Here is an 11,843-nt window from a genome sequence, read left to right as displayed (position 1 = left end):
TATCCGGTGGCCAGGCAAAACCTAATGTTTTCACGAACAACGGCCCATATATTTATATTTCTAAGCCTTCACATTGTTTCACAGCAGCAAGTGCCAAGGGAATTTAGAGGGGTGTTTCATCATCTGTAAAATGTTGAAAAATTGGAGCATTGTTCTTCAAATTATAACGGTAGCGATTGTAATGGAAATGAGTGTGTCGGTTAATATTACTCCAACAAGTAGTATTTCCGTTGCACTCTCGAGACAATTGATAGTATCATTTTTTTAGAAATTTCTTGCGAGATGATGTAAAAGCAGACTTCAAGTTCGCTAAAAATACCTATAAAAGAAGCTGTTCTGCCACATCTAGCCTGAATAATCAACGATTATTCCCAGGACGTTGTATTGAGTCCAGTTGAAAACAACGAGGAAACTTTTTATTGTTTATACATCAGTGCAAGTTCGCAGTGTTATGTTTCAAATAGGGGTCTATAGTTCTTTCACTGCTGAACACTGCCGTGTGTGTTGAAAGTGGAAGCAATAAGGTGGAAACAAAGGGACAGAAGAAATAATTCTATAGATTATTCCTATTGATAATCCGGAAAAAAACTCATTAACCACAATTTCAGTATTTCAGTCCTTTCGCTTGTCCAGGTTTCATCATTGATGCTGAAATGACCAGTCGCAAGTGCATGTAAACAGGAATGTGCCTGCGCAACGGGGCCTAAATAGGGAGGGGAAAAGGGATGTGTAGGAAATGTGTTTCCATCTGAGAGAAATAAATAAATGACTGTCAGACCCTTAGGGAGGCCCTAAAGTGCTGTACGGACAATGGCAGGTTCAATTAAAGCATTCAAAAGGGAATTAGACTGTTATATGAAAAGGAAGAATGTGCAGGGTTACGGGGAGAGAGCGGGGTCCGAATGGTCTCCTTCTGCACTGTAACATCCGGTGATTCTGTGAAGTATTTTCTAAAGTGCAGTCATTGTTGGAATGTTGGAAAACATGGCATCTAAGGCGAGCATGGGAAGGTCCCACAAACAACAAATAAATATTTTTCCAGATAAGCCGTTTTAAGAATGTTGGTTGAGGAGCAAACGATGGTCAGGACATTGGGAGACCTCATCCCTTCTTCTGAAAATGATGCCATTTGATCTTTAATGTTAACCTCAGAAAGAAGATGGAACCACCTTTCGTCTGAAAGACAGTACATCTGGCAATCAGTATTCCCTCAGTGTTGCACTAATGTGTAAGCTGGAGTTGACATTGAACACACCGCCTTCTGACTGTGGTTGAGAGCGCTACCAAGGCTGACATCTGAGAGCATATAAGGATCAAGCTGTTCTCCCAACCCTCCACCCCACCCGCAACTGAAAAAAAAGTGCTGAGTCGCCATCACGTCCCGAAATAAAGCAGCAGTCAGCAACGAGAGTAAATGACAGGTAACTGGAAAATAAAACAAACAGTTTTACGGCATTAAATTGAGCAACATGTAAATACAGGAGCAATGGCTTTGAAGATTTGGAAGGAAAGCTATTTTTTTCATTTTTGAACACATTTAATAATTAGGTTCACCGTATATTTCATGGTGTTTTTTAACTCCTGTCTGAATTTACTTTGAGTCACTGCATAAATGCATGTGTTCGTGCAGCAACTCAATGGTTGAAGCATATTTCCTCTTTCTTGTAGAATAGATTTTGGGTCACTGAAGTTAAACCCTGTGAAATAATTATTGTCTGCAATTCGGACATACAAAAATTGATAACGTACGTCATCCACAACAGGATGAAACTTGCAGAGATGGTGAAGAGTAAAGTGATGGATTTTCTTCAGTTCTCCATCTCTGGGTCAATCTTATTCCCTCCATTGGTGTAGGCTCGGAGTACCCTGCGGCATCTACTGGCCGCTAGAATGTGTCCAATGGTCAGAGCATTGAGCAGTAACATCAGGAGGAACGGGAGACACGGGGTTAAAGCACGATCAAACGAGTCAAACGCTGTCCATGCAGATGAAAAATAAAAGATAGGTTTCATGTTGCAGTACCAGGCCACGTTATTAATTGTATACAAAGGCTCATACGTGAGGACAAATGGGATGTTTTTTAAACAGCTCAGAGTACAGACCTTTCCTATAACCAAAGCCGTTGTTTTCCCTGTGCAATATTTTATTTTCAGGTTCTGGTAGCAAGTGGCCACAAATCGATCAATGGTGAAAGCGACCGTTAACCAGACAGAACTGTCTCGAGATAAATAAACAAGTACTGTATTGACACTACACGCTGATGTTGTGGACAGGACACTATTCGGAAAATAGATACCACAAATTCTGTTCAATATCACCGCAGTAATCATAACCAAGAGATCTGTCACTGCCATGAACACCAAGTACCGAGTGAAACATCTGGAGAGACCGCACCTTCCTCGGGACAGGATCACAATGGCCGTGATGTTAGCTGCAAAAACGAGTAAAAATGGAAATTACAGATCAGATACCCATTAAAGCTTTACTTTGATTGGACTTGATAGAATATTTCTAAGTTCAGTACTTGTTCATTCGGTCTGTGCCAGATCAGCACCGATTTCCTCAGTAAAAATAAATCTAACGAAAGGAAAAGCTTTGCACTTGCATAATCTGAATTGATAATCCTCCAAATTAGGACAAGAAAGGAAACAGATCAACACTACTCATAATGCGAGCAGATATAAACGAAATAATGATAAAGATTGACCATAACATTAAACGTAAGATAAGTTAAATACATTTTTGCTCAATATGAGGAAGAGTGAGCCCAGCTCCAATATACACAGTAGGTGAATCGCAAAGTAACACACTAAATGAATGACTCTGAATTACAATGGTTGGGAAGTCGGGAAACGGTGAAGCATTCTTCCATTGCGTGATGAATAAAGGCAATGTGATCACTAACCAGCGATCTGCATCTTTATGGGGCCTGTTGAGGAACCAATGTTGGGAAATGCACAATTCCCAGCTCTCCTTCCAGTTGTTCCTGCACCATAGGACAGGGAAAACGTATCAGGTCAGTGTTATGACTGTACTTTCCGCAAGGGTCCCCTCAGTTACAGCCATATGGTTTATTGCCTTGGGATATGTGGGGACGAAGCTATTAAAGAGAACTGTGAACTCAGAACCGGAAATGCACTGTGGACGAATTTAAAATACATGATAACTACCGTAAATCATTTCAGAAGTGGAAAATGGAGCTTCCACGTCCATAAGGGATGGTGAACTATTGGTTCAAATGTCTTTTTCGACACCCAATCGGTTATCTAGTTAGAAATTGCATGAAACGTTTAGGTGAGTGGCAAGGTTTACCTGATTGACTGGCTCCAGCAACGTGGTCAAGAGAATATGCCAATCTGAACTACGAGCCCGAGAGTCAAGCAGGGTTAAATCACAAGATGATGCAGCAAAGAAGGAGCCAGTTTGTCCCATTGCATCGGTGTTAGTTCTATTGTAAAGCTACCCAAAAAGACGCACTCCTTTGCCCTTTCCCATAGCCCTCCCGTTTTCCCCCTTTAAGTGTTTATCCAATTTCCTTTTGAAAGATATTATTGAATCTGCTTCCATCACTTTTCAGGCAGTGCATTCCAGCTCACAACAACTCGTTATGCAAATCAAAAGTCTCTTAATGTCTCCTCTGATTCTTTTAACCATCACCTTAAACACGTGGCCCTGGCTCTGAGTGTTTAGTATTTCTCCTTCTTTAACCTTGTCTGCTCTGAGGGACAATCACACTCGTTATTTTTGTCACTTAAGGTAATTGAAGACTGGCATCGCGATCTTTGTACTAGTGTCATGGATATGCAGGAGTCGGGATCGTAACTGGAGAGAGCTACAATCGGAAACATTAACATTGGAATGAAACTTAGGAGTTGAAGAACATTTGCCAAAAAGAATCCCAGAGGCAGATCATTTAGAAGAGCAGGAGCATGTTGAGTTAATGGTTGCTGACTGGAAGGAGAGCACATTTCTTCGATTTTTCTGGAGCATTTCTAATAGAAACTGTGATCTTCTCACAGCTTATTAGTCATTGCATAGAACCCTGACATAACAGATTAACAGCAAATTCACTGTTTAAATTCAGAGCTTATATTTCTTTATTAAATCAACTCACTAGGAGATTGTTTGCTGTCAACAGCAACTTAATAATGCCTTGTCACGATTTTGGAATTATTAATTGAATTCATTAAGTATTTCCTTAATTATTAAATCCGTTTTTGAATAATTTGTGAATATATAATGAAAGCTAAAATGGGAAATTAATGAGCGCTGTCACATTGAGCGATGAATATAGTTTTTCAAGTCTTTTGCATGATAAGGTCATTAAGATTCAATGTTCACTCTCCATGAAAGGTCCAAGTCTTTTGCACCAAGCAATCATCAAGCCAGTACCGCGGTAATGACATCTGAAAGCATCTACTTAATTTCCTGCATAGTTTTATAGTAAACAACGTTAATATGCAAAGTGCAAGTTATCTCTGGATCAGTAACTTATAAACCCTATGCCAGCATGACTCAATCGGCATAAGGTTAGAGATATGAAAATAACAAAAAGCATCATTGACAATTTCCAACAATGCTCCAATTATTCTCAAAATTTATTTGAGAGAAAACTTAATTTAGCAACAGATGGAATTGTTCCCACCGAGACACAAACTGCAGATAGATGATATTCATCTGTACTGTGAAGGAAACGTCGAGAGTCATGACAGATAAACATGTCAGTGAAAGCGAATTCAAAGCAAGGTATGGAAATAGATATATGTCAATGCAGGTATAAAGCACAGAAAAAAGTCTGAACCTCCTGTAATCTTTCAAATCTCTTTCAGTGAGGTCGGAGATGGCGGAACTTGGCTCACTTTGGACTGGTGAGACGGTTAGAGTAAATGCATTCCGGGTGAAAGTATCATTGTCAGGTCCCTGTTAGAGCCGGCGTGTGTCACTCGGTGTTAGTATTAAGATACCGGTTAAAGCATTATTTTCAGGTGCCTGCAAGAGCTGGGTTGTGTCACTCTGTATCAATGTTCGGGCAGGGCTAAAGTAGCATTGCTCGTTCTTCGGGCTCTGTTGCTTCACACTGTGAGGCTGTCACACCCAGATCAATTTTGAAAAATCTTGTGTCATTTTATACATATAAATGTACAAGCTGGAGGTAGTGCTGCCTGTGATGTTGAAAGATACTGGCAGATGCAAATCATGAAACCACACCATGAAGGAACAATAGAAAGTTGAGGCACAGGCAAATGCTGAAAAAAAACAATGATTTAGGGAACACTTGCAAAAACTCCCAGGCACACAGTTGAATAATGAGCTGTAGTATCATTTTTATATATTATCTGGGAGCCCGATAGCTGCAAGGACAGGATAATAAACAGCAAATAATTGACCATTTGCTGGTGAGTGCATTTTCTGCATGAGCTTACATACTTGAGATGGATCCAACGTGAGCTATGGGATAGAAATGATCCCTTATTTATTCCTTAGGTTATCCCCCGAGATACACTTCGACTCGCTCATTTTGGATTGTGGTTGCAGCCACCTGGACAAATGAATCACTTTCACGTTGATGTTTCCTGAAATAGAGCATGTGTAAGAATATAACGCAGACATCTATTGGAAAATGCCATCTCAATATCGCATTTTCAGTAAAGAGAATGAAATGCAGTTGCCAGACTGGAACACAGCCGTGAGCACTATGCACATAATTGCATAAGAGTCAAATAGAGTCTGTCGAACAAAATGTGTTCCGCTTGTCTGTGCAATTCAGCCCAACTGCTCTATCCAGCGATTATACTCCAGACAAACTTCCTCCATCCCATTTTATCCCAACCCGACCAGCAATTTGTTCTATGTATTTTCCACAGGTTCTTACCTAGCTTTCCTTGAAATGCATTTATACTATTCCTTTGTATGACTCCCTCTGGTAGTGAGATCCACATTCTTACCACGTTTAGGCTCAAGAAATTTCTCTTGAATTCGCTATTGAATTTATTAATGACCATCTTCCCAATATCAAATTGTTTCTGTACTTTCTACTGTGCCTATATTACACTGAGAAGAAGACCCACACACTCGGACGATGATGATGATGGACACATAGCGAACAGTGCATTTAGGTGGGCTGATCTCTCTTGTTTCACCTTTGTTGATGGCTGTGAAGGTTAATCTTTGAATGGAAGGTTCTGCCATAAAGGCTGCACGTGAAGCTGCCAAGTGAAGCTGTGAAGGCTTGCGTTGGCATCTGTTGCCATGTTTCAAGAGTGGCTGGTCGTCGTGTAGAGCACACCAGTCCACAGGATATGTTGTCAGTTCCTTCTTTCGCCAGCTACTGAGTCCCAGAGACGATAATGGATATTTAGCACCTTTATGTCACACTTGAAAGCATTCTTGAAGCGGAACTTTGGACACCCCACTGGTCGTCTGGCCCTAGCTACTTCACCATACAGAGTTTCCTTAGGTATGCAATTGTCTCCCAACCTATAGACGCATCCGATCCACCACAGCTGCCTCTGTTTGATTTGTGCCAACACATATGGGAGTTCTATTTTTGAGAGGACTGTCGCATTTATGATTTTATCCCGCCAGGATATAATCTGCTGCAGACAGTGAAGATGGAAATGATTGAGCTTCGTATCTTAGTAGCTATAAGATGGCCATATTTCTCAGCCACAAAGCAAGGTGCTGAGAACACATGCGCTATAAACTATCAGCTTCGTCCTAAGAGTCAGCTTGGTGTTAGTCCATGATCATTTTGCAAATCAGCCAAAGGTGGTAGCTGCTTTCCCTATGAATGTATTGAGCTCTGCAGCTAGGGTCAGATTGTTTATCACCGTGGACCCAAAGAGGCAGAATCTGTAAACCACTTTCAATGGGCTTTTATTTGATGTGCTCAGGGGCAGAGATGCAACATCTTGTCCCATGACTACAGTTTTCCTGATGCTTATAGTCAAGGAGAACAAATTACAGGAATGAGAGAGACATGGGTCTTCGTAGCTGAGTTTCTGTGTGAGCGACTAGTGTAGCATCAGCAGCGTCGAGGGATTACCTGATTAGGATGTGATGTGTGTTTATCTATTCTCTGTTTGAATGTCCTACCTGCACGGTGACTGCATTTACCTGGGCATTACTGTGAATCATCTCACCTGGCAGTAACCACAGCGGCATGAATATTTGTTGTGAGAGAGTCCCATCCTTTTGGTGACCACAGAGTCATGGAAATTCACTGTGAGAAACTCCCACCTGCCTGCTGAGTACAAGTGCCTAGATATTAACCGTGTAGCAGCAGCTCTGTCATACTCCTTCATAATTTTAAGCCATATAACTTCCCAACCACATTCTTGAGTGATTTCTCCTGTACGTCATCTTGTATGCTCCCCATTATGATGCCATGTGATCTCCCAGTATCTCATCATATGATACCCCGAGTACCTTGCATGTACTAACAATCTCCATTTGATTATTCCAGTAAATCTCCATGTCATCTCCCCGGTGCCTCACTGTGTGATCTCTCCAGTATCGTGACGTGTGATCTCCCAGCATCTCATAAAACCGTAGAAATGTTACAGCACAGAAAGAGACTATTCAGCCCATCGTGTCTGCGTTGGCTGAAAAAACTAACCACCCACTCTAATCCCACCTTACACCACCTGGTCCGTAGCCTTGTAGATTGCAACATTTCAAACGCAAATCCAGGTACCTTTTAAATGAGTTGAGGGTTTCTGCCCCCTCCACGGATCTGAGCAGCGAATTCCAGACACGAACCATGAAAAGGTTTTCGTCATGACCTCTCCAATCGTTCTACCAATCCCCTAAAATCTGTGTCCCCTATTAATTTTGTTCTGCACAGGGGGAAACAGGTCCTTTATGCCGACTCTAACAAGTTCCCTCATAATCTCACACACATAATTAAGTCACCCCTCAGTCTCAATTTTTCTCAGAAAAACAACCCTAGCCGATCCAATCTTTCCTCATAGCTGTAGTTTTAAGCCTTGGCAACATTCTTGTAAATCTCCTCCATACTATCTCTCCAGCAATTGTGTCCTTCCTGTAATGTGGTGAGCAGAACTGAACGCAATACTCCAGCTGTAGCCTAACCAGCGTTTTATACAGTTCCAGCATTACATCCCTGCTTTTGTAATCTGTACCTCGGCCAATAAATGAAAGCATTCCATATGCCTTCTTTACCACTTTATCTACCTGTCCAGCCACCTTCAGGGACATGTGGAATTGCACTCCAAGGGCTTTCACTGCTCTACCCCTCTCAATGTCCTCCTGTTTATTGTGTATTCTCTTGATTTTTCTTCTTCTCCCTCAATGCATTACCTCGCACCTCTCCGTATTGAATTCCATTTTCCACTTTTCTGCCCACTTATCCAAACCATTGATAATATCATTTGCAGTCTACAGCTGTCCTCTTCACTAACAATTACAGGACCAATTTCTGTGCCATCTGCACGTTTCCCAATCATGCCTCCCACATTTAAGTCCAAATGGATGGGTCAGTTTTTGTCCAGTGTGTGCAGGAGGGTTTTCTGACACAGTATGTGGACAGGCCAACCAGGGGCGATGCCACATTGGATTTTGTACTGGGTCATGAACCCGGCCAGGTGTTTGATTTAGATGTATGTGAGCATTTTGGTGATAGTGATCACAATTCGGTTAGGTTTACCTTAGCGATGGGCAGGGACAGGTATACACAGCAGGGCAAGAATTATAGCTGGAGGAAAGGAAATTATGATGCGATTAGGCAAGATTTTGGATGCGTCGGATGAGGAAGGAAACTGCAGGGGATGGGCACAATCGAAATGTGGAGCTTATTCAAGGAGCAGCAACTGCGTGTCCTAGATAAGTATGTACCTGTCAGGCAGGGAGGAAGTTGTCGAGCGAGGGTGCCGTGGTTTACTAAAGATGTTGAAGCACTTGTCAAGAGGAAGAAGAAGGCTGATGTTAGGATGAGACGTGAAGGCTCAGTTAGGGCACTTGAGAGTTACAAGCTAGCCAGGAAGGATCTAAAGGGAGAGCTTAGAAGAGCGAGGAGAGGACACGAGAAGTCATTGGCGGATAGGATCAAGGAAAACCCTAAGGCTTTCTATAGGTATATCAGGAATCAAAGAATGACTAGAGTTAGATTAGGGCCAATCAAGGATAGTAGTGGGAAGTTGTGGGTGGAATCAGAGGAGATAGGGGAAGCGTTAAATGAACATTTTTCGTCAGTATTTACAGTGGAGAAAGAAAATGTTGTCGAGGAGAATACTGAGATACAGACTACTAGGCTGGATGGGATTGAGGTTCACAAGGAGGAGGTGTTAGCAATTTTGGAAAGTGTGAAAATAGATAAGTCCCCTGGGCCAGATGGGATTTATCATAGGATTCTCTGGGAAGCCAGGGGGGAGATTGCAGAGCCTTTGTCCTTGATCTTTATGTCGTCATTGTCGACAGGAATAGTGCCGGAAGACTGGAGGATAGCAAATGTTGTCCCCTTGTTCAAGAAGGGGAGTAGAGACAGCCCTGGTAATTATAGACCTGTGAGCCTTACTTCGGTTGTGGGTAAAATGTTGGTAAAGGTTATAAGAGACAGGATTTGTAATCATCTTGAAAAGAATAAGTTCATTAGCGATAGTCAGCACGGTTTTGTGAAGTGTAGGTCGTGCCTCACAAACCTTATTGAGTTTTTTGAGAAGGTGACCAAACAGGTGGATGCGGGTCAAGCCGTGGATGTGGTGCATATGGATTTCAGTAAGGCGTTTGATAAGGTTCCCCACGGTAGGCTATTTCAGAAAATACGGAAGTATGGGATTGAAGGTGATTTAGTGCTTTGGAGCAGAAATTGGCTAGCTGAAAGAAGACAGAGGGTGGTGGTTGATGGCAAATGTTCATCCTGGAGTTTAGTTACTCGTGGTGTACCGCAAGGATCTGTTTTGGCTCCACTGCTGTTTGTCATTTTTATAAATGACCTGGAAGAGGGTGTAGAAGGGTGGGTTAGTAAATTTGCGGATGCGACGAAGTTCGGTGGAGTTGTGGAGAGTGCCGAAGGATGTTTCAGGTTACATAGGGATATAGATAGGCTGCAGAGCTGGGCTGAGAGATGGCAAATGGAGTTTAATGCGGAAAAGTGTGAGGTGATTCACTTTGGAAGGAGTAACAGGAATTCAGAGTACTGGGCTAATGGGAAGATTCTTGGTAGTGTAGATGAGCAGAGAGATCTTGGTGTCCAGGTACATAAATCTCTGAAAGTTTCCACCCAGGTTAATAGGGCTGATTAGAAGGCATATGGTGTGTTTGCTTTTATTAGTAGGGGGATCGAGTTTCGGAGCCACGAGGTCATGTTGCAGCTGTACAAAGCTCTGGGGCGGCCGCACCTGGAGTATTGCGTGCAGTTCTGGTCACCGCATTATAGGAAGGATGTGGAAGCTTTGGAAAGGGTGCAGAGGAGATTTACTAGGATGTTGCCTGGTATGGAGGGAAGGTCTTACGAGGAAAGGCTGAGGGACTTGAGGTTGTTTTTGTTGGAGAGAAGGAGGAGGAGAGATGAATTAATAGAGACATATAGGATAATCAGAGGGTTAGATAGGGTGGATAGTGAGAGTCTTTTTCCTCAGATAGTGATGGCAAACACAAGGGGACATAGCTTTAAGTTGAGGGGTGATAGATATAGGACAGATGTCAGAGGCAGTTTCTTAACTCAGAGAGTAGTAGGGGCGTGGAACGCCCTGCCTGCAGCAGTAGTATAGTCGCCAACTTTAAGGGCATTTAAGTGGTCATTGGATAGACATATGGATGAAAATGGAATAGTTTAGGTCAGATCGTTTCACAGGTCAGCGCAACATCGAGGGCCGAAGGGCCTGTTATGCGCTGTAATGTTCTATGTTCTATGTTCTATATACCACAAAAAGCAAGGGGCCCAACACTGAGCACTGGGGAACCCCACTGCAACCGCTTTCCATTCGCAAAAGCATCCGTCAACCATTACCCTTTTCTTCCTGTCACTGACACAATTTTGGATCCAACTCACCACATTCCCCTGAATCCCGTGGGCGTCTACATTTTTGACAAATCTGCCATGTGGCACCTTGTCAAATGCCTTACTAAAATCCATTTAGGCAACGTCCACTATACTACCCTCATCAATCCTCCTTGTATCATCCTGAACTTTTCAATTAAGTTAGTAAGGCACGACCTTCCCTCAGCAAATCTATGCTGACTATCCCTGATTAATCCGTGTCTTTCTACGTTACAGCTTATCCTATCTCTCAGAATTGATTGTACCAATTTGCCCAACACCGAAGTCAGACTGACTGGCCTATAATTATTTGGCTTAATCCTCACACTCTCTTTTAAGCAATGGCACAACGTCTGCAGACCTCCAATCCTCTCACCATGTGATCTCCCAAGAACCTCATCATGTGATCTGCCACGACCGATTCAAATAATTTGCATAATTTCTATCCATATGGTCTTCTCACGACTTCGTCATGTCATTTTCTAAGTCACCTGTCACGTCATTTTTCGAGTACTGTTTCATATGATCTCTGCAGTAACTGAGGGAAGCGCTCATTTACAATGATTGGACAACACATTTTCAATGAAAACGTAAAACATTAAATAAACACCGACTAACGTCAGTAAGGGAACAACTAATGAAATTAACTAAATTGGGCAGAAATGGAGTCACAGAATAATAGAATGGTTACAGCACAGAACTAGGCCATCCAGCCCATCGTGTTCAAGTTGGCTCATTGCAAGAACAAATCACCCAGTTTCACGCCTCCTCCTTTTCCTCATAGCGCTGCTATGTCTTTCTCTTTGGATGGTTATTCAATGCTTTCAAAGGCTTCGATTAAATC

At 42.4% G+C, this 11,843-nt stretch overlaps 1 pseudogene; it reads right to left on the bottom strand.

Moving 5' to 3' along the window:
* Positions 1 to 1,521: 1,521 nt before the first annotated feature.
* On the bottom strand, positions 1,522 to 5,406 carry LOC137348894 (probable G-protein coupled receptor 139; annotated as a pseudogene).
* Between the last annotated feature and the right edge of the window lie 6,437 nt (positions 5,407 to 11,843).

The sequence above is a fragment of the Heterodontus francisci genome, chromosome 34, assembly GCF_036365525.1.
Source record: "Heterodontus francisci isolate sHetFra1 chromosome 34, sHetFra1.hap1, whole genome shotgun sequence".
Lineage (NCBI taxonomy): Eukaryota > Metazoa > Chordata > Chondrichthyes > Heterodontiformes > Heterodontidae > Heterodontus > Heterodontus francisci.
This window is presented reverse-complemented; position numbering and strand designations above follow the sequence as displayed.